The 23,970-nt window shown below is 28.0% G+C and overlaps 2 long non-coding RNA genes across 4 annotated transcripts in view; one reads left to right on the top strand and one right to left on the bottom strand.

Annotated features, from left to right (window-relative positions):
* LOC143230909 (uncharacterized) overlaps nucleotides 1-4,408 on the bottom strand; it is a 182,241-nt gene extending 177,833 nt beyond the window's left edge. Inside the window, exon 1 of the long non-coding RNA XR_013016680.1 lies at nucleotides 4,204-4,408. This is a non-coding gene — a long non-coding RNA (uncharacterized LOC143230909). The remainder of the gene's footprint in view (nucleotides 1-4,203) is intronic.
* Nucleotides 4,409-5,365: 957 nt separating this feature from the next.
* LOC143230908 (uncharacterized) lies at nucleotides 5,366-22,613 on the top strand. Of its 3 annotated transcripts, none has more exons than XR_013016679.1 (3): nucleotides 5,366-5,453; nucleotides 9,888-10,129; nucleotides 21,527-22,613. It is a non-coding gene; the product is annotated as an uncharacterized LOC143230908 (long non-coding RNA). The 3 variants fall into 3 exon arrangements; XR_013016677.1 differs by lacking the exon at nucleotides 5,366-5,453 and adding an exon at nucleotides 5,516-5,660; XR_013016678.1 differs by lacking the exon at nucleotides 5,366-5,453 and adding an exon at nucleotides 5,516-5,660 and having other exon boundaries at nucleotides 9,888-10,133.
* Nucleotides 22,614-23,970: the final 1,357 nt, after the last annotated feature.

Below are 23,970 nucleotides of genomic sequence, written 5' to 3'. Positions count from 1 at the left end.
ACTGTCTTGGTGACTGTAGCACTTGATATATGTGCACCACAATCTTGCCTCTTTTGGTTTGTTTGTTTGGCATTCCCCGTGTATTTAATACCGACTACGAAGTCGCTTGTCATGTTCATTCAGGGCGTTGCACGGATCATCTGGTACATCACTACATCAATCTGGTTCTTATCCGCAGCTCAGGCCAAGCCCAGGTCTAAGAAAATCCATAGATCTTAACAAACTGATCAACCAATATATGGTTAAACTAGTGCCCAAACAATTTTATTTCATAACCAAAATTTCCAGAATTTATGACGTCATTCACATTAAGTTTGGACTTTCTGTAATTTCATAAAAATATAGATAAAATTTGGTAGTGGTATTATCATTGGAATAACAGAGGCACCCACAAACTAACCCATGCAAAAGGACGACCGAACATGAACTAGCTTGATGATCTAACACTATAGGAGGCTTAATGATCTGAATTTTGACAGATATTAGATGTTTAACAGTAATTAAAATTACTTCAGGTATCAAATCTTACATATCTAATAAGTTCAGTATATATAATTTTTTTATATATGACGTACTCTTACAAATAGTTTTCAAATTTTCCGGGACATTAATAAAATCCACATTTGTGGCATATTTATTAATTTAATTTCATATTTATTAATTTTCCAAGCTTTCAGTCATTACAAAAAGCATAAGGTTTGTATCTACGATAAAGTTACGGTGATTTGATACCGATTATTGTAGTGATTAGTAGCTGCACCATCTAATTAATAATGACAACTTTTTCATTTTTATTATTGTTCTGGTAACTAGTTATAAATTCGTTTTTACCCTTTGTTTTGGCTGCTAATCTACTACCATGTTTAGTGAAGCTATTAAAAAAACTATTGTGGTAAAGGAGTTATTATTTCAGCCTGAACTTTCCTATTAGAAAAGCAGGCTTTCACTTGTTTAAAACATGGTTCGGCTAATTGTTTTCAAGAGGGGTTTCTAGGCTACTTTAACTTTTGATAATTGGTTGGCTGAGTTTCTTATCAAACATGTTGAAGCAAGAAGTTTCCTCTATCTATTTGCCTCGTGTTTACTCATATATTCCACGATTTTATTCATGGTTTTCTCAGTTATAACGTAATATACTCTGGAACTAGTATGCATCTCAGATACTTCATAATTACAAAGTTTATTGCACTCCTGAATTTTGCTGGTACTTTTATTTCTTTGGGATATTATACGTATATTGTTGAGCTATCCAATGAATATTTAGGTGGTTTACTCACTCACCTTAGCATCGTCTATATTAAAAAAATTCTATTCTGAACACTAGATAGTCAGTATAACGTTGCCCGTTTTTACTCTGTTAGGTGGATTAATCTATAGTAAAGTGGTTAGCAGCATATATGGGTTTTATGTAAACCCCTGTTGTTTATGAGTTGTACAAGAAAAGTGTGTCACGTAATTCTGTTTCTGTCATAAGTAAAATCGGTGACTGTTGTCCAGAATCTTACTTGTAAAGTTTGACCATATAACAACAGTGTCTTTAAGATACTCGAGTTAAATGTAGATTAACCTAATCTCGCCTTGGTAAATAATACCAAACGGTTTTTGTGTACTAAATGTATTTCCTAACATATCTACACATATATACTTTGTCCGTAACTTAAAAAACGTCAAAAACTAAGAAAAAAACAGCAACACACTCATCTCACAATTTCTACGGAAATATAACTTATAATTTGAACTCCTTACTGAAAATCCAAAGGACTTCCACAAATCCGTTGACTTCACTTTCGTAATATGAGCACAGTCTAGAAACAGGATTGTAACTTTCGTGAACCGCTTTACAGAGAACCTCGACAGTAATACTCCTAAGTCAAAATAATTTACACAAATACCACAGATCCTGACTATAAAACATCACCATGACAATACAAAAACGGACATTACTGACTGCTTAATAACCAGAATGAAAGTGATAAAACAAAATAAACAACTGAGACACTGTTTGAGAACGGATATCCTGACTACTTGATAAATAAATAAAGATCACAATTGTCTAAAATAAGCGCGAGAAATGTTACAGATATCCAATCATACGCCCCTATGCCAGACGTTCTCAAAATATATTTGAATGGCTTGCAAACAACATAAATCTAGCACTCTTCAGAAGTCAAAACATTGTACAATTAGGACTAGCCCACATAAAAACACCTAAATACGCAACATACTGTAGTAATGTAGACTACTGTGTTGGAGAAAAAAAAAAAGAGGTCAGTAAAAGTTATAATTCAGAAAAACAATACAGCATGTACAAACTAGACTGTGAAATATTGAACAATATCTAACAATCTTTCTTGCCAAAGAAAAAAATCACACAATGAAATGGAGTAACATTGAAACAGTAGAATGCGAACTACACGAGAGAAAACTAACTCAGCCAGTGAAGACGTCAGTGAAACCTTGTTATTCCTCACAAAAGAGTAATAAGTCGAATCAAGTCCCACTGGAGCGAAAGGTCGTATTAGTATATACCACAACTACCTTTATATTACGAAGCCCAGGGTTATATCCCAGCATCTGTAATCACATACAGACTGTCTGAGGACAATAATGAAAACGGTGACAGATTAAAAAAATTAACTGGTAACTGTTGAATGAAAGTATAATAATACAAAAGGTAATTGGGGCTAACTTTTGTTATAATTTTCAAGATATATCTGAAAATTACAACAAATAGAATGAGAGATTAAGATGTGATATAGATTAGAGTTTAACATTATAACGTACACAACTATATAAAGAAAAGCATGCTTGGAGTTTGTCTTTATTAGAGCATTCTCTCGGATTCTAGTATTTTTATATGATATGTAATATCATCAGTTAAACCGTTACAGACCGCATTTTGAAACCTCCAAATCTTAATTATCAGAATTTAACATCAATCACATTTCAGTATACAATTATAATTTGACTAATTAAATTCTCAACATATATGAGGTTCTTATATGTTTATATATACATATCAATTTGTACTACAAGTTTCAAGTTGTTTTAATTCACATATTTTTTATATCTATGTTTTGCTTCTGCAGGTTCTCAAGTCTAGATTTTTCATAGGAGACTAAAATAATATCACTCTGTACTATTTATACTGTCAACCAATCGTCGTGTTGAAACTTGAAATCAAAGCATTCTATTTAATTTTACTTTTCTGATGTTGAGTTCCTCTTTGTGTTTCTTCTAGCCTTAATCATTATATATACATATAACATTCTTCATTTTGCCCATTCTTAGTTACCCGATAGCTTTTCTATCTCTCCTTGTATGTTTTGATATCAAGGAGTATTATTAAGACTCTATGCTAGATTTTGTGTTGTTTTCGTTTTGATTAAACTGAATCCGCATTTCCCAAAAATTTGATGTCCAAGTTATTTTATTTTTTGCAGTTACCAGTTTCTGTGAATTAATAATTCGATTTGATCTCTTGAAGTCTTTAAAGTATATTCTACGTGACAATGTTTTTCTATGTCAATTCCGGTGTATGAACACTTGTTTCTTTGTTTTTATATTCTGGCACTTAACCTTTAATATATTGTGAGATATTTCTGTTGTATATCACATATTTAAGTCTCTCAACTTAGTGAAATATTGATAATTAATTAGATGTCACTTCATGTCATCCATCATTTAGTTTTTTTTCAATAAGAAAAATTCGAGTTTATCCTAATATAATTTAAGTAGTATTTTTGTTTAAAATTTAAGTTAACAAATTGTATTTGTTTGAAATTTTAACATAAATAAAATCTACTAAAAGATAAGACAATATTCGGACTAGAAGCTGTATTTGACCTGACCTGGTCTTTCTCATATAAACACTATTGAATATGCTTTCATATAGGATATTAGTTTTGAACGTAAGATGTTTAACTTGTTTGCTCGGATTTGTTTTTCTCTCCAACACCGATCCTAGTTTGTGTCTTGTCTACTATCAACAGTTATGATCCAATTCAATGGTAAAATTGTTATGCAATGGGATAGTTATAAGTTTTCTTGTTATGATTTAAGTAATCTAATTTGTAAATCTTTGACATTCACGTTGAAACAGTTAAACTAAACGTTGTACTTTATAAAGTGAGTATTTGGGAGATATAATCTAAATCTAACTTCATCTGTGTTTATTAATTTATTCTAATGTCTAAATCTTACCTTCAGAGCTTTCTCAAAAAGCAAAGTGTTCCATTGCCTCATGCTGGCTGAAATTTCTTTTCTCGGATGAAATCTTTAGAATTACTATATTTTAAACGTATGCTAAATCTTTCTAGTTTTGAATGATAGCTATCAAAGTGCCAATCTATCCAGGAATATTTGTATTCACTAACTAACAACATATTCTGTAGAAATACTGAAACAAGTTACAGCGTTCAAGGTGGTCGACGTGTTGTGGTAAAATGTTTGTAATTATTTGCGGTAGGTCTTTTTTTTTTATTGCATCCCATTCTATTTTTTCATGTCATAGTCACAAATCCAACTCTATTGAGACCGGTTTTCAAGTCTATTTAGTAAGTTTTAGGACTATAGCAGAAAATTGTCTTGCCACGTGTTACCATTGCCTTGAATTTGATATAATAGTTTTTGTTATTCATCGCTTACTAGCGACTACATTATTTTACATATGTTTTCTAAAATCAAAACATGATTAACTTGTTTCTCATTGTTGTTTTTATCTGAGTACAACTATACATAACTTAAAACAGGTGTTTCGTGTTTCTTTGAGGGAATTATTATTTTTACTGCGTGTTGAAGTTCAATAATAATTAAATACATCTCGTGTTAAATTGTTCAAATTACCATAAATAGGTACTAAAAGAGGGCACTGTTGCTTTTATGTTGTACACAATACTTTATAAATTATAGTAAATAACGTAAACTGAACTCTTACGTTTATATTTTTATTCCAACTCTTAGTATCATTATTGATATTGGAGAGGTGATGCTATAAAAACATTCTAGAAAAATCGGTCTCAAATCAATTGCTTTTGGTGATAAAGGTATTTGAAGATAAACAAAATGTTAATAATGTGTCTGTATACATATATGTGTATGTATGTATACGGATAGGTAGATATATGTAAGTTATAAAAGTTGATAAAACCATAATTTGCAGTCAACATCAAATTTCGGTTGGAAAACGTAAAATATTAATGTATTTTATGAATGAGTTACTGAGAATGTGTCATCTGTTTCACGAGTAACATGTTAAATTATAACTCTGTAAAACTGTGGAACAAACAAGAAACTTGGCAAAATGCGCTAGAATAAATCAACCAAAACGAGACGCACTACAGTTATCTGTTGTTTGGATAAAGTCATACAGCTTTGTCTCTTTTCGTTTATTCTACTCGGAATTAGTTTCACGGTTGAATACTTTGGCTGGAAAAACCCGCCCTAGTGGAAAGGTAAGGGGATATTTTACTAAACAAAATTTCAAGACTCTGTCTTTATTTCTTATCTTGGCTCTCAGAGAACTCGTAAAGAGCAGAAAAATAGAAGGAAAGATAATACAAACAGCATATTGCTATTGTGAAGGTTTTTAGAAATCTGGTGTAAGACACCTAAACCTACTTTTTGTAGTGACTATTGGAAAAAAAAAAATCTAGAATGAGGTAAAACATTCATATTATTATTAATCTAACAGTAAATGACGTGTTGGATCGGATGTTTTCATCAGCTACTATTTCTATACGAAAGGCGTGTTTATAAAATACACTCTTTCTATATGAAATATGTGTTTATCACACGTTAGGTTTTAGATACAATGTAGCTTTTGAAACTGTTATTTTTGTTATGAAAAATTTATTAAGAATTAAATAAAATTATTTCTTCAGACATTGATTAATGATTCTCAATTTAATGTAAAGCCATACATAACTAGACTGATTACAGAAACTCGGTATCCGGTAGAGCATGTCAATTATCAGTAGAACTTGGTAAGAACCCAAAAGCCATTATAGCAGTAAATTTTCGATTTCAGTTGAACGGAAAAGCGATGTTTATGGTATGTTTTCTTAGTTTCTACACTAACACTTCTCTTACTCTGAAAACGTAGTTCTAAGTGTACTCCAGATAATTGTTTCTTTAACTTTCACCTATTCCTTACTTCCACAAATCGTCTCTCTTTGCTCTGCCAAACTACTTTCTCGTATTATCCACAGTAATTATGAAATACGTCAGATTAATTTATTAGAACAATGAGTTTGATATCTTAATCACATTTTTTTAACTTAATGCAGCACTTGTACTATTAAATAAATATTGTTTTAAGATATCGATTGCAGTGCGTTAAGTAACCCAAAAATTGACTACTTTGTTACTTTTCATTTTATCTTTACTCTAAGTATAATAAACAAAAATATTTCTAGCAAAGAACCAACAAACCTCTGAGGTCAGTTCTGCAGTATTCGAAATGAACTGGTCCTATTTTTTCATAAGGGCTCAAAGTAACATTTTGAATATTATCATCAATTCCACGCTTATGCTAACTCCCATTTTCTGAAGGTTCGCTTTGCTTGCAATCAAATTCTGTATTCGATGTTTGAATACTGAAATACAGGTTTAATTCAAATAAAAATACCAACAAATTACAGACCCGTATACTGATAATTCAGGACTTTAGTTTTAGCATTCGAAGTAGTTAAGCAAAACGTTTTATTTTCCCAGTAAGTGGATGAAACATGGAATATCTCTTACTTTTGGCACCAGGAACAGTTATCAACGTTACCATTAATAATTCTACGACTTTTTTATTGTGTTTGTCTGCTTTTTACTTTCTTTCAGCAAATATTAGATTGATATGTGACTAGAAAGCCGATTACCTATTTGTACTTACACGTCCGAATAAAGTAGTGATGGCCTATAAAACATATATTTATAATGATTGAATTGAAAAAAAAGTCAAATTATCTAACGACTGAACTAAATTACACTTTTTAATGAGTTGAACTCAAGTTTCTATACTTTTACCAATGCCTTTTAAAGTTTCTCGATATAAAAATCATTCGATTTTTCGATTATCGATTGTGTTTATACATTAGGTTTCGAACTGTCGTCTGACTACAAAGCAAATAAAAAAAAAACTTTCTCAATGTGTTTCAAACGTTTGTTTTGTCCAACTTGAAGAAAGCAATTTATACCTGTGCGATATTAGGAAATTATTATTTCTAGTTGAGAAAGAAACAAATGAGTGAGATGTTTCAACTATTTAAACTACTATCAATAAAAGAAACTGTTACCACATGTACCAAAATCTGGACAGACTGTTAAGTGTTCTTTACATAAGTTATAGTCGATAAGATTGGTGATTTTCAAAGTAAGATGTTACTCAAAGAAAAGTTTAATGGTACATTATTTCACAAAATAATTTCATCGGTGATTAATTAAACAAGAGAAATGTTGCACAGTATTTTTAACCTTTCTTAAACAGAATTTGTTACATGGCGGAATTAACATGTTATATTTGATAATATATAAGCAAAACTATCTTTAAAATTAAGATGCATTATTCAGCCATATAGTTTGGCTAATCACAGTTTATCACACGATGTTTTCTGTCCAATACTCCCATTAAAACTGTCTCATCCATCGTCTCTTAGTCTGATGGTCATGACTGTAATAATTCTGCCGATACTATAATTTTGTTTCGTAAACAGATTACTGATGAAACACCGCTAAGTCAAACTGACATCACACGTTTTGACAAACTATTCACAAACTTTCAACTGCAGCAGTATCTGAAACATAACTGACATGTAATCGAATGGAATTGCTCTGTTTTCAGTTTTTTCAGCAATCTTTCTCATCCAAACAACAATTTATTTGAAGGTGTGGCTGGAAATTTGTGTACTTCAGCTTATGACTCTTCATTACTTTACATTATTAATTATATTATTAATAACAGAAGATACGTTCAACTTTATTGTAAGAACTTATGGGCTGGATGGCTCTCATTTTGAGTAATTTGCTTTGGATTTCCAGAATAGTGATTTTAGGACTAGTAATATTTTGCCCGAAGACGTTTTCCAGTTCAAAGAGCTATTTGCTTCGAAATATTGTGCCCTTTGGCTCTTCATATTTAACAATATCGCAATACGAATACTTTTTTCCAACAAAGTAGGGGGAAAAAACTCCAGATACAAATCTAGACGTGGCACAATTGCATTATCAAATGTTCAAAAATCTGCCGATAACAAAAGATATAAGTTGAGATTTTGTCTGACTTTAATCTATCTCAACATCATTGAAATTTCAAGTTTTGATAGTTGGAGAACTAAACGCTTCACCTTACATATCGTGTTCGACGGAACATTCAGAAAAAAAAATTACGGAATAAATCCTACATATTTTAAAGTACCTAACTAAATGTAGAGTACTTATAGTGAAAGAAGGACATCACAAACGCGTACAATATGCATATATATATTAAACTCTCCATATCACCTTACCTCACTTCTATAACAGCATATACAGATTATTTATATGATGTGTTATTAACCATTCCAACAATATCTTACATCAAGAAAAATGAACATGTAACATAACACTCATTACTTATGTTTTCTTTACTAAATTAGAATCCCAGTAAAACTACTATTTGAAAAATGTGAGAGCTAGTAAATATTTAAGATCTATATATAAGATATATATGATATATAATATCTATATGATTATTATATAAGGATATACTCTAGGAGCTATATTTGTTTCTGTCGTATGTGTTATTTTTAAGTTTAGTCGGAGGTTATTTAGAGAAGCTTAATTGTGGAACAAACAATGATGCACGAACGTCTATCACAACAAACAATGATGCATGACCGTCTCTCACAACAAACAGTGATGCATGACCGTCAATCACAACAAACAATGACGCATGACCGTTTAACACAACGAACAAAGATGCATGACCGTCTATCACAACAAACAATGATGCATGACCGTCTCTCACAACAAACAGTGATGCATGACCGTCAATCACAACAAACAATAACGCATGTCTATCTAACACAACAAACAATGACGCATGACCGTCTATCACAACAAACAATGACGCATGAATGTATCTCACATCAAACAATGATGCACGTCCGTCTATCACAACAAACAATGACGCATGACCGTCTAACACAACAAACAATGACGCATGACCGTCTGACACAACAAACAATAATGCATGGCAGTCTATTACAACAAACAGTGATGCACGACTGTCTCTAACAACAAAGATGCATGACCGTCTGTTATCACAAACAATGATGCACGACCGTTTATCACAACAAACAATGACGTATAACCGTCTATCACAACAAACAATGATGCATGACCGTCTATCACAACAAACAATGATGCATGACCGTCTATTTTAATAAATAATGATGCATGACCGTCTATCATAATAAACAATGATGCATGACTGTGTATCATAACAAACAATGATGCATGATCGTCTATCACGGAATATTTGCAGCAGAATCCGTCCAGGAAAACCAGTAGCATTGACTGTCAGCCATAATCGAACTTCAATATAGAACAAGCGGTCTTTGATGATATTTTGAGCTTTTTATTAGTTTACGTTATGTTACTTGCGTAGTTTGTATCTAATTTATTTCATCTTGGTAGCACTTTTTACTGTTTTAATTACTTTTTGTTTAAGATGCGGTAATAAAAGATGCAACACGTTAATTTTAAAGGTGTAAGATTAATTAATTAATATTTCCGTTTCTGAAATTATGTATCAATAAATAGACAGATAGATAGAAAGAAAGAGAGACTATATTCAGACTTCAAGAATAATATATAAAATATGAAGTACAATTTGAATTTCTTCTTTATCCAAGTAGGCGTGAGACTTCCCCGGCCTGTGTGTGCCGAGTTTCGAGCTTTCCCTGAACAAATATACATACAAAGTAATTCATCCGCAAAACACATACAGCAGTCCTTCGTACAGCATCTGGACCCTTGGGGTTGAAGCTATTGATTTTCGATCGATCAATGCAAATTGGATCGAAACTTTGTTTTTAACGTTCTCCGTTGGAAAAAAGTGGAACTGGAGACAAGGAATAAACATGGAAGCTCTTAAATTGCAAGTAAAAATATGATACTGTATTGAAGACAACATATACATATATATTATGATATTGTATTGGAGACAACATATCTATATATTATGATACTGTATTGGAAACAATATATATATATATATTATGATACTTTATTGGAGACAACATATATATAAATATATTATGATACTATATTGGAGACAACATATATATATATATATTATGATACTATATTGGAGACAACATATATATATTATGATACTGTATTGGACACAACATATATATATATATTATGATACTGTATTGGAGAACACATATACATATATTATGATACTGTATTGGAGACAACATATATATATATTATGATACTTTATTAGAGACAACATATATATATATATATATATATATAATACTTTATTGCAGACAACATATATATATATATATATATATTATGATACTGTATTGGAGACAACATATATATATTATGATACTGTATTGAAAACAACATATACATATTATGATACTGTATTGGAGACAACATATATATACATATTATGATACTTTATTGGAGACAACATATATATATATATATACATATATAATGATACTGTATTGTAGACAACATATACATATATTATGATACTGTATTGGAGACAACATATATATATATAGTATGATACTTTATTACAGACAACATATATACATATTATAATACTTTATTAGAGAAAACATATATATTATGATACTGTATTGGAGACAACATATATATATATTATGATACTGTACTGGAGACAACATATATATATATATATATAATGATACTGTATTGGAGACAACATATTTATATATATTATGAAACTTTAATGGAGACAACATATATATATATATTATGATACTGCATTGGAGACAACATATATATATATTATGATATTGTATTGGAGACAACATATATATATATTATGATATTGTATTGGAGACAACATATATATATATTATGATACTGTATTGGAGACAATATATATATATTTTGATACTGTATTGGAGACAACATAAATATATATATTATAATACTTTATTGGAGACAACATATATATATATATATTATGATACTTTACTGGAGACAACATAAATATATATATTATAATACTTTATTGGAGACAACATATATATATATATATATTATGATACTTTACTGGAGACAACATAAATATATATATTATAATACTTTATTGGAGACAACATATATATATATATATATATTATGATACTATATTGATACTATATTGGATATATACATTATGATACTGTATTGGAGACAACATATATACATTATGATACTGTATTGGAGACAACATATACATATATTATGACACTGTATTGGAGACAACATATGTATATATATTATGATACTGTACTGGAGACAACATATATATATATATATAATGATACTGTATTGGAGACAACATATTTATATATATTATGAAACGTTATTGGAGACAAAATATATATATATATATTATGATACTTTACTGGAGACAACATAAATATATATATTATGATACTTTACTGGAGACAACATAAATATATATATTATGATACTTTATTGGAGACAACATATATATATATATATATTATGATACTATATTGGAGACAACATATATATATTATGATACTGTATTGGAGACAACATATATATATATATTATGATACTTTATTGGAAACAACATATATATATGTACATTATGATACTGTATTGGAGACAACTAATATATATATTATGATACTTTATTACAGACAACATATATATATATTATGATACTTTATTACAGACAACATATATATTATGATACTGTATTGGAGACAACATATATATATATATTATGATACTGTACTGGAGACAACATATATATATATATATATATATATATAATGATACTGTATTGGAAAAACATATTTATATATATTATGAAACTTTATTGGAGACAACATATATATATGTATTATGATACTATATTGGAGACAACATATATATATTATGATACTGTATTGGAGACAACATATATATATATATATATACTTTATTACAGACAACACATATATATATTATGATACTTTATTAGAGACAACATATATATTATGATATTGTATTGGAGACAACATATATATATATATTATGATACTGTACTGGAGACAACATATATATATATATATATAATGATACTGTATTGGAGACAACATATTTATATATATTATGAAACTTTATTTGAGACAAAATATATATATATATTATGATACTGCATTGGAGACAACATATATATATATTATGATATTGTATTGGAGACAACATATATATATATTATGATACTGTATTGGAGACAACATATATATATATATATTATGATACTGTATTGGAGACAACATATATATATATTATGATACTGTATTGGAGACAATATATATATATTATGATACTGTATTGGAGACAATATATATATATATAATGATACTTTACTGGAGACAACATATATATATTTATTATGATACTGTATTGGAGACAATATATATATATATATATTACGATACTTTACTGTAGACAACATATATATATATATTATGATACTGTATTGGAGACAACATATACATATATTATGATACTGTATTCGAGACAACATATATATATATTATGATAATTTATCGGAGACAACATATATATATATTATGAAACTGTATTGGAGACAACATATATATATATATATATATATATATATGATACTGTATTGGAGACAACATATATATATATATATTATGATACTGTATTGGAGACAACATATATATATATATATTATAATACTTTATTGGAGACAACATATATATATTATGATACTGCATTGGAGACAACATATATATATATTATGATACTGCATTGGAGACAACATATATATATATATTATGATATTGTATTGGAGACAACATATATATATATATTATGATACTGTATTGGAGACAACATATATATACATATATTATGATACTGTATTCGAGACAACATATATATATATTATGATAAATTATTGGAGACAACATATATATATATATATATATATATATTATGATACTGTATTGGAGACAACATATATATATATATTATAATACTTTATTGGAGACAACATATATATATATTATGATACTGTATTGGAGACAACATATATATATATATATTATGATACTGTATTGGAGACAACATATATATATATATTATGATACTGTATTGGAGACAACATATATATATATATATTATAATACTTTATTGGAGACAACATAAATATATTATGAAACTGCATTGGAGACAACATATATATATATTATGATACTGTATTGGAGACAACATATGTATATATATATATTATGATACTGTATTGGAGACAACATATATATATATATTATAATACTTTATTGGAGACAACATAAATATATTATGATACTGCATTGGAGACAACATATATATATATTATGATACTGCATTGGAGACAACATATATATATATTATGATATTGTATTGGAGTCAACATATATATATATATTATGATACTGTATTGGAGACAACATATATATACATATATTATGATACTGTATTCGAGACAACATATACATATATTATGATAATTTATTGGAGACAACATATATATATATATACATATATATATATTATGATACTGTATTGGAGACAACATATATATATATATATATTATAATACTTTATTGGAGACAACATATATACATTATGATACTGTATTGGAGACAACATATACATATATTATGACACTGTATTGGAGACAACATATATATATATTATGATACTGTATTGGAGACATCATATATATATATATTATAATACTTCATTGCAGACAACATATATATATATTATGATACTGCATTGGAGACAACATATATTTATATATATATATTATGATACTGTATTGGAGACAACATATATATATATATTATGATACTGTACTGGAGACAACATATATATATATATGTATTATGATACTGTATTGGAGACAACATATATATATATTATGATACTTTATTGTAGACAACATATATATATATATGATACTTTATTGGAGACAACATATATATATATATATATATATTATAATACTTTATTGGAGACAACATATATATATATATATATTATGATTCTGTATTGGAGACAACATATATATATATTATGATACTGTACTGGAGACAACATATATATATATATATATATTATGATACTGTATTGGAGACAACATATATATATTATGATACTTTATTGAAAACAACATATATATATTATAATACTGTATTGGAGACAACATATATATATATTATGATACTTTATTGGAGACAACATATATATATATATATATTTATGATACTGTATTGGAGACAACATATATATATTTTGATACTGTATTGAAAACAACATATATATATTATAATACTGTATTGAAGACAATATATATAAATATTATGATACTGTATCGGAGACAAGATATATATATATTATGATACTGTACTGGAGACAACATATATATATTATAATACTGTATTGGAGACAACATATATATATATATTATAATACTTTATTGCAGACAACATATATATATATTATGATACTGCATTGGAGACAACATATACATATATTATGATACTGTATTGGAGACAATATATATTTATATATATATATTATGATACTGTATTGGAGACAACATATATATATATATTATGATACTGTATTGGAGACAACATATATATATATATATTATGATACTGTATTGGAGACAACATATATATATATATTATGATACTTTATTGGAGACAACATATATATATATATATTATGATACTGCATTGGAGACAACATATATATATTATGATACTTTATTGGAGACAACATATATATATATATATATTATAATACTTTATTGGAGACAACATATATATATATATATATATATTATAATACTTTATTGGAGACAACATATATATATTATAATATATTTTTGGAGACAACATATATATATATATATATATATTATAATACTTTATTGGAGACAACATATATATATATATTATAATACTTTTTTGCAGACAACATATATATATATTATGATACTGCATTGGAGACAACATATATATATATATTATGATACTGTACTGGAGACAACATATATATATATATATATTATGATTCTGTATTGGAGACAACATATATATATATTATGATACTGTACTGGAGACAACATATATATATATATATATATTATGATACTGTATTGGAGACAACATATATATATTATGATACTTTATTGAAAACAACATATATATATTATAATACTGTATTGGAGACAACATATATATATATTATGATACTTTATTGGAGACAACATATATATATATATATTATGATACTGTATTGGAGACAACATATATATATTTTGATACTGTATTGAAAACAACATATATATATTATAATACTGTATTGAAGACAATATATATAAATATTATGATACTGTATTGGAGACAACATATATATATATTATGATACTGCATTGGAGACAACATATACATATATTATGATACTGTATTGGAGACAACATACATATATATATTATGATACTGTATTGGAGACAACATATATATATATATTATGATACTGTACTGGAGACAACATATATATATATATATGTATGTATTGGAGACAACATATATATACTGTATTGGAACAACATATATATATATATATATGATACTTTATTGGAGACAACATATATATATATATTATGATACTGCATTGGAGACAACATATATATATAATGATACTTTATTGGAGACAACATATATATATATATATATATATTATATATACTTTATTGGAGACAACATATATATATTATGATACTTTATTGGAGACAACATATATATATATATATATATAATACTTTATTGGAGACAACATATATATATTATGATACTGTATTGGAGACAACATATATATATTATGATACTGTATTGAAAACAACATATATATATTATAATACTGTATTGGAGACAATATATATATATATATTATGATGTACTTATTGGATTGGAGACAACATATATATATATATATATATATTATATATACTGTATTGGAGACAACATATATATATATATATGATACTGTATTGAAAACAACATATATATATATATTATAATACTGTATTGGACAACACAACATATATATATATTATGATACTGTATTGGAGACAACATATATATATATATTATGATACTGTATTGGAGACAACATATATATATTATGATACTGTATTGAAAACAACATATATATATTATAATACTGTATTGGAGACAACATATATATATATATTATGATACTGTATTGGAGACAACATATATATATATATATATATTATGATACTGTATTGGAGACAACATATATATATATATATTATACTGTATTGATATATATATATATATATATATGATACTGTATTGGAGACAACATATATATATATATATTATGATACTGTATTGGAGACAACATATATATATATATTATGATATTATGTATTATGATACTGTATTGGAGACAACATATATATATATATATATACATATATTATATATACTGATATTGGAGACAACATATATATATATATTTTATGATACTGTATTGGAACAACATATATATATTATGATACTGTATTGGAAAACAACATATATATATTATAATACTGTATTGGAGACAACATATATAAATATTATGATACTGTATTGGAGACAACATATATATATATTATGATACTGTACTGGAGACAACATATATATATTATGATACTGTATTGAAAACAACATATATATATTATAATACTGTATTGGAGATAACATATATATATATATTATGATACTGTATTGGAGACAACATATATATATATATGTAGTATGATACTGTATTGGAGACAACATATATATATATATATATGATACTTTATTGGAACAACATATATATATATATATATGATACTGATACTGCATTGGAGACAACATATATATATATATTATGATACTGTATTGGAGACAACATATATATATTATAATACTTTATTGGAGACAACATATATATATATATTATGATACTGTATTGGAGACAACATATATATATTATGATACTGTATTGAAAACAACATATATATATAATATAATACTGTATTGGAGACAATATATATTATATATTGAAAACAACATATATATATAATACTGTATTGGAGACAACATATATATATATATTATGATACTGTATTGGAGACAACATATATATATATTATGATACTTTATTGGAGACAACATATATATATATATATATTATGATACTGTATTGGAGACAACATATATATATTATGATACTGTATTGGAAACAACATATATATATATTATGATACTGTATTGGAGACAACATATATATATATATTATGATACTGTATTGGTGACAACATATATATATATATATATATTATGATACGTTATTGGAGACAACATATATATATATTTTATGATACTGCATTGGAGACCACATATATATATATATTATGATACTGTATTGGAGACAACATATATATATTATGATACTTTATTGGAGACAACATATATATATATATTACTATGATACTGTATTGGAACACAACATATATATATATATATATATTATTGGATACGTTATTGGAACAACATATATATATATATATTATGATACTGCATTGGAGACCACATATATATATATATTATGATACTGTATTGGAGACAACATATATATATTATGATACTTTATTGGAGACAACATATATATATATATATATATTATACTTTATTGGAGACAACATATATATATTATGATACTTTATTGGAGACAACATATATATATATTATGATACTGTATTGGAGACAACATATATATATTATGATACTGTATTGAAAACAACATATATATATTATAATACTGTATTAGAGACAACATATATATATATTATGATACTGTAATGGAGACAACATATATATATATATTATGATACTTTATTGGAGACAACATATATATATATATATATGATACTTTATTGGAGACATCATATATATATATTATGATACTGTATTGGAGATAACATATATATATATTATGATACTTTATACAACATATTATTGGAGACATTGGAGACAACATATATTGGATACATATATATATATATTATGATACTTTATTGGAGACAACATATATATTATGATACTGTATTGGAGACAACATATATATATATTATGATACTGTATTGGAGACAACATATATATATATATGATACTGTATTGGAGACAACATATATATATATATTATGATACGTTATTGGAGACAACATATATATATATATATATATATTATGATACTGTATTGGAGACAACATATATATATATTATGATACTGTATTGGAGACAACATATATATATATATATTATGATACTGTATTGGAGACAAATATATATTATGATATTGAATTGGAGACAACATAATTTTAAGAAATTACCAAGACTTCTTCATGTTCTGACAGTTTTCTTTATTCGTCATAAACACAATACGTATCCAGTAATTTAATAAAAAATTCGATATTTTATTCTAAATAAATAATTACTTGAAAAAGAGCTTTTTAAATTTGCTTGAAAACGAACTATTTTTTTATGAAGAAAGAATGAGATATAATATTAACTCTTAAACAGCGTTAATGTTGTAGGTAGTGATATCAATTTATGATGGCCGCTGTTTATGGGTTAATATATCAAAAGTACGTTAACTAACCACTTTACATCTTAATTAAAATAAAATCTTTATGTATATATTTTAGTGAAATTAATACATTTTGATAAAGTTAAGTAAAGAAAATCACGAGAAAGTTCGGCGTTAAAACAGCAAATCTAAACCTCTGACTAATTATATTAGTTTGTTATAATTTAAAAAAAAACAACCGAAACATAAATAAATTAAACAAAAAACGCTGCACTATTTGAAACGATACCACAGAACAAAATTTAATATGGGATTATAAAACATACACTAGGTTTTGCAGGTGAGTGGGAAGTATGGCCCACATTACGGGATACATCGTTTATCAGTCTTAGCTTGTTTGTTTGTTTTAAATTTCGCACAAAGGTATACGAGGGCTATCTGCGCTAGACGCCCCTAATTTATCCATGTAAGACTAGAGGGAAGGCAGCTAGTCATCACCACACACCGCAAACTCTTGGGCTACTCTTTTACCCACAAATAGTGGGATTGACCGTGACAACTTTTACGACCCCAGGGCTGAAAGGGCGGGCAGGTCGGGCCCAGTCTTAACATCCATTCGCCAGTCTCACATAAGAAATAAAAGAGTAGCAATAGATAAAGAAATATAAATTATGAGTGCGAGATGTGGGTGCTCAAGCCCACAAAGTCCCACATTTATATCACCTTTCACTGCCTGCAGACAGTTGTGATAAAATAACTGTTCTCCAAAGTAAATAAGAGAAATTAATTGTGCTTGCAATTAGTGCCTTTCTACCATAATGGGTGCTGAATTAATAATTTCAAGAAGTGAGTTTTCAACTTATTTACCCACAAATGGTAGTACCTTATTTCCTTATTTGTACTTTAATTAATTTTTCTTCTTTCCTTTGGAGAGCAGTTACCTTCCCACAACTGTCTGCAGGCAGTAAAGGGTGTTATAAATGAGGGACGTTGTGGGCTTGAGCACCCACATCTCACTCTCCTAATTTTCATTTCTATATCTACTGCTACTCTTTTATTTCTTATGTGAGACTGGCGTATAGGGGTTAAGACTGATAAACGGTGTATCCCCACCGCAATATGGGTCCTACTTCCCAGTCACCTCCAAAACCTTGGGTACCTTTTATAGTTCCATATTATATTTTGTACCCCGGGATCTTTTCAATTATTACAGTGATTTTTGTTTAATTTATTTTTGTTCCGGCTTGTTTTTTATGTAATAACAAAGTAATATCTTTATATATACAAATGAATAAAAGAACCCGTAACCCGAGCGTTTTCGAAAGATGCATCTTTCTTCTTCAAGGACAAATTGGGAAGAAGAAGAGAGGCCAACCTTTCGAAAGCGCTCGCGCTATAGGTTTCTTATTCATTTCCATCAAGACATCTTGAACATATGTGTTTTCCTAACATCATGAACGTACATACGTAAATATGCTTTCAGACACTTTGATCAAGAAATAAAGTAAAACGCATGAAATAAAGACCATTATGATCCCCACTATAATGTGAAATATTTCAACATAAGTCTTAGCAGTAGAAGTATTTAAAGGAGCAGGTCAACCCACACATCAATAGGTAAGAAATACCTCTTGTAAAATTCAGTATATTTTTCCCAAGCCTCACTTTTGAGGTAAAAAAAAAATCCCTAAAACTGTCAAACAAAAATAAACAAGCAAGTAAATACGAATTAGGCCATATTCGATCTTCCGACACCCCAAATTTAACACTATTATATTTATCAAATTCACATGGTCATTGGAAAGTTGTTGTTTCTAGGGAAAAATGTGACCTTGTGAATAGTGTCGAAATCAGATGGACGATGTGTCCCTCCCTCCATCTGGGTAGTTACAATTTTGCGGATACATCAATTATTGGGATAGGTTTTATTTTTCAACCTTATAATTTGTACCTTGTGGATTTATGTGTCTGTTTTTTTTTTTTTGTTGTTGTTTTTTATTCGTGGTTTAACTTTATGACATTTTGTCAGGTAAGGAGAGGATATTTTGTTAGGCATATACCGGTTTCGGTGATACATGATATTTTGTTAGGCATATACCGGTTTCGGTATTACATGATATTTTGTTAGGTATATACCGGTTTCGGTGTTACGTAATATTATGTTGGGCATATACCGGTTTCGGTGTTACACGAAATAATGGTATCGATAGTTAAAGGTTTCACGTTGCTTGGACATCTAGGCTAACCTAATTTATAGGATAGATACCTTACAAACCTCACAAATATAGCTTCATACCACAAGTTTACTCGAATACTTGGCTGTTTAAATATCTTGTAGCGGTAATCTTTTGTGACAAGTATTTTCTTGAATCTTGGTAAAATACGTAATCTCTACCGATATATATATATATATATATATACACACACATAGTTTGCAATTGTTTCCAAATATAGTTTTATTGTTCAGGAATTAGTTTTTCGTGTTATCGTAACATAAGCTGGTAGAATTTAAGGAAGTTAGAACAATATATGTATATGTATTTTTTCTTGTTATTCGGGTGACAACATTGTCATTTCTTAAGCTTATATTTTCTATGATTAGGTTTTCACGCTTTCTGACTGTAACAAGACGAACTAGCAAATGGACTAGAGAAGAAAACAGAACCACGTAGCCTTCCAGTAAATAATTCAAAGACCTGCTGTAATTTTTATGTTTTATCTGTTTATTCCAGTGAAACGCGTGTAGTGTTGTATAGTCTTTTAGTGTAGTGTTGTATAGTCTTTTAATTTTCAAAAGTCACTTATGTGAAAAAGATATGAAATCCGCTTGTCACTTTTTATTTTTCCATATTATATTAGGTATAACTTAGTCCTATATCTTTTATTTCATTACATGTCCATCTAGCAACAACTACAATAGTCTTACTTTTAGGGTCGATCGTGACTCTGTGATTATAGTGCACACCACGCATTTAAACTCCCATCTTTCACGTCTCGTTACCAATAAAAATAATAATAAATCGACTTCTGTGTTATAAGAGTGATCGTCTAATTCTACCCTTCGGTCAAAGAACAGTAATCCAAGGTGGGTTGTGTTGACTCACTAGCTTTCTTCTAGACTGTTCTTTCAAAATTAAAGACAAATACTGGAGATAGACCTCGAGTAATTTCATGCGAATACCTGAAACAAAAAGTTTTCTAACTTTTATTCAACAACTAGTTGAATACTTAACTCACCTTACTTGAAGACAGTTAGCTTCATTGTTTCTTCATATTTCACTATGGTACGCAATTTTTGTTTGTCATATGTCAAATAATATTCGCTTTTCTACGTATTTTTTCTATGTTTTCTTCTTATAGCAAAGTCACATCGAGCACTCTGTTGTGCCTACCGAGAGGAATTGAACCACTGATTTTAGAACTTTAAATCTGAAGACTTACTACTGATCCAGCGGGGAACAGAATTTATCTGCACTTTTGAACTTACTTTAAATGTAACTTATTTTAATTTAGCCATTAAGGACAGTTAGAAAAAAATAAACTTTTTCGTTATGTATAAATTGCTGTATATCTCGTTTTATTATTTCCCTCAAAAGTTTATCCAAACAATGTCTCTATAGTTAGTTATTTTCTATTATTCCTGTTCGTATATCAATCATTCCAATTTGTTCATTAGCTTGACGATTTTATTTCCACATTTTTCATTTTTCCTTTCAGAAAAACTTACACTTTTTTCGAGGTTTTCAGTCGTTTCCTCTGTATGTAATTACAAGTTTTAATAATTACTTGGATAGTTAGGGTTATAAAAACAAAACTTTTTTCACACACTTTGGTTTTGGTTTTTTCTTTGCCGCCCATTTTAGTCTCTTTCTTTAAATGCTACACTTTTACTTCACCCGCTTTTAACTGGAATCAGTTAAATCTTTTGTTCTTATTAAATATAATGTCAAGATTTTACTGGCATCAGTTATTCTTAAACATTCTTTCTTATATAACATGCATAATTAAAACAACAGCTTACATCTGAAAATTACATTTGAGAATTTTGTATCCTATATATTCGAACATAAGAAGGGACATTTCATATGTCAAATAACTCTATCAAAAATGTTTAAAAACGTTTTATTAAATATGTTTGTGCTAAGTTTAGATGGTTAGTGGATGCCGGTAGACAAATAATATAGTCATTCATACACAGAGTACTTAAGTGTATACTTACCACAATACTGTGAGCTACGATTATACTGTTGACCACAGGAAATCAACGGTGCAATTTCAACAAACGTTTTTCAAACGTCCTTCAATTTTTAGCCCGTCTCTTTCCGGAACTGTAGCCCCCACAATTTTTTGGGTAATTTTGAGGTTTCATTGTAACGAACAAATTACGGTTTCCTTATATAAAGCGTATAGTTTCAAGGCTATTGTGGCAGCTGACATAAGCCACTGTAACGCATGTAAGGCCACCTGGTTAACCTTTTCTAAAAACAAAAATAATATATTCTGTAACTCAACCGTGAACAATTTGAAACTACTCCTGGCCTGGGAATGAATCGGTTGAATTGTCCAGTCGCTAGTAATTAACATCTGGAAGGTTTCTGTTTCAACTATATATACAGTATACATGACCACAAAAGGGGTAGAAAAAGGGAGAAAAGGCGTGGAAAAAGGGGTTACTGGCCATTATTAGATGTCTTTTATAGTGACGTCATTCTAACTTTAGATTAGTCGTAAGATTTCATTTATTGACAGTTTGAGTGGTCACTTCAAACAAAGTATCCTCTGAAGTAGCATTATAAATAATACATATATTTATGAAAATAACTTCGAACGGTTAATCCTATAATCTACTTAACGGTACTGAATATTCCTTGTGAGAACTGCTCTATACTTTATTACTCGCAGGGCCCGGCATGACCAGATGGTTAAGGCGCTCGACTGAGAGTTGCGGGTTTGAATCCCCGTCATACCAAACATGGTCGTCCCTTCAGCCGTTGGGGCGTTATAAGTTACGATCAATCCCACTATTCGTTGGTAAAAGGGTAATAC

This window comes from Tachypleus tridentatus, chromosome 10 (genome assembly GCF_004210375.1).
Source record: "Tachypleus tridentatus isolate NWPU-2018 chromosome 10, ASM421037v1, whole genome shotgun sequence".
Lineage (NCBI taxonomy): Eukaryota > Metazoa > Arthropoda > Merostomata > Xiphosura > Limulidae > Tachypleus > Tachypleus tridentatus.
Note: the sequence above shows the minus strand (reverse complement) of the source record. Positions and strands in the feature narration are given on the sequence as shown.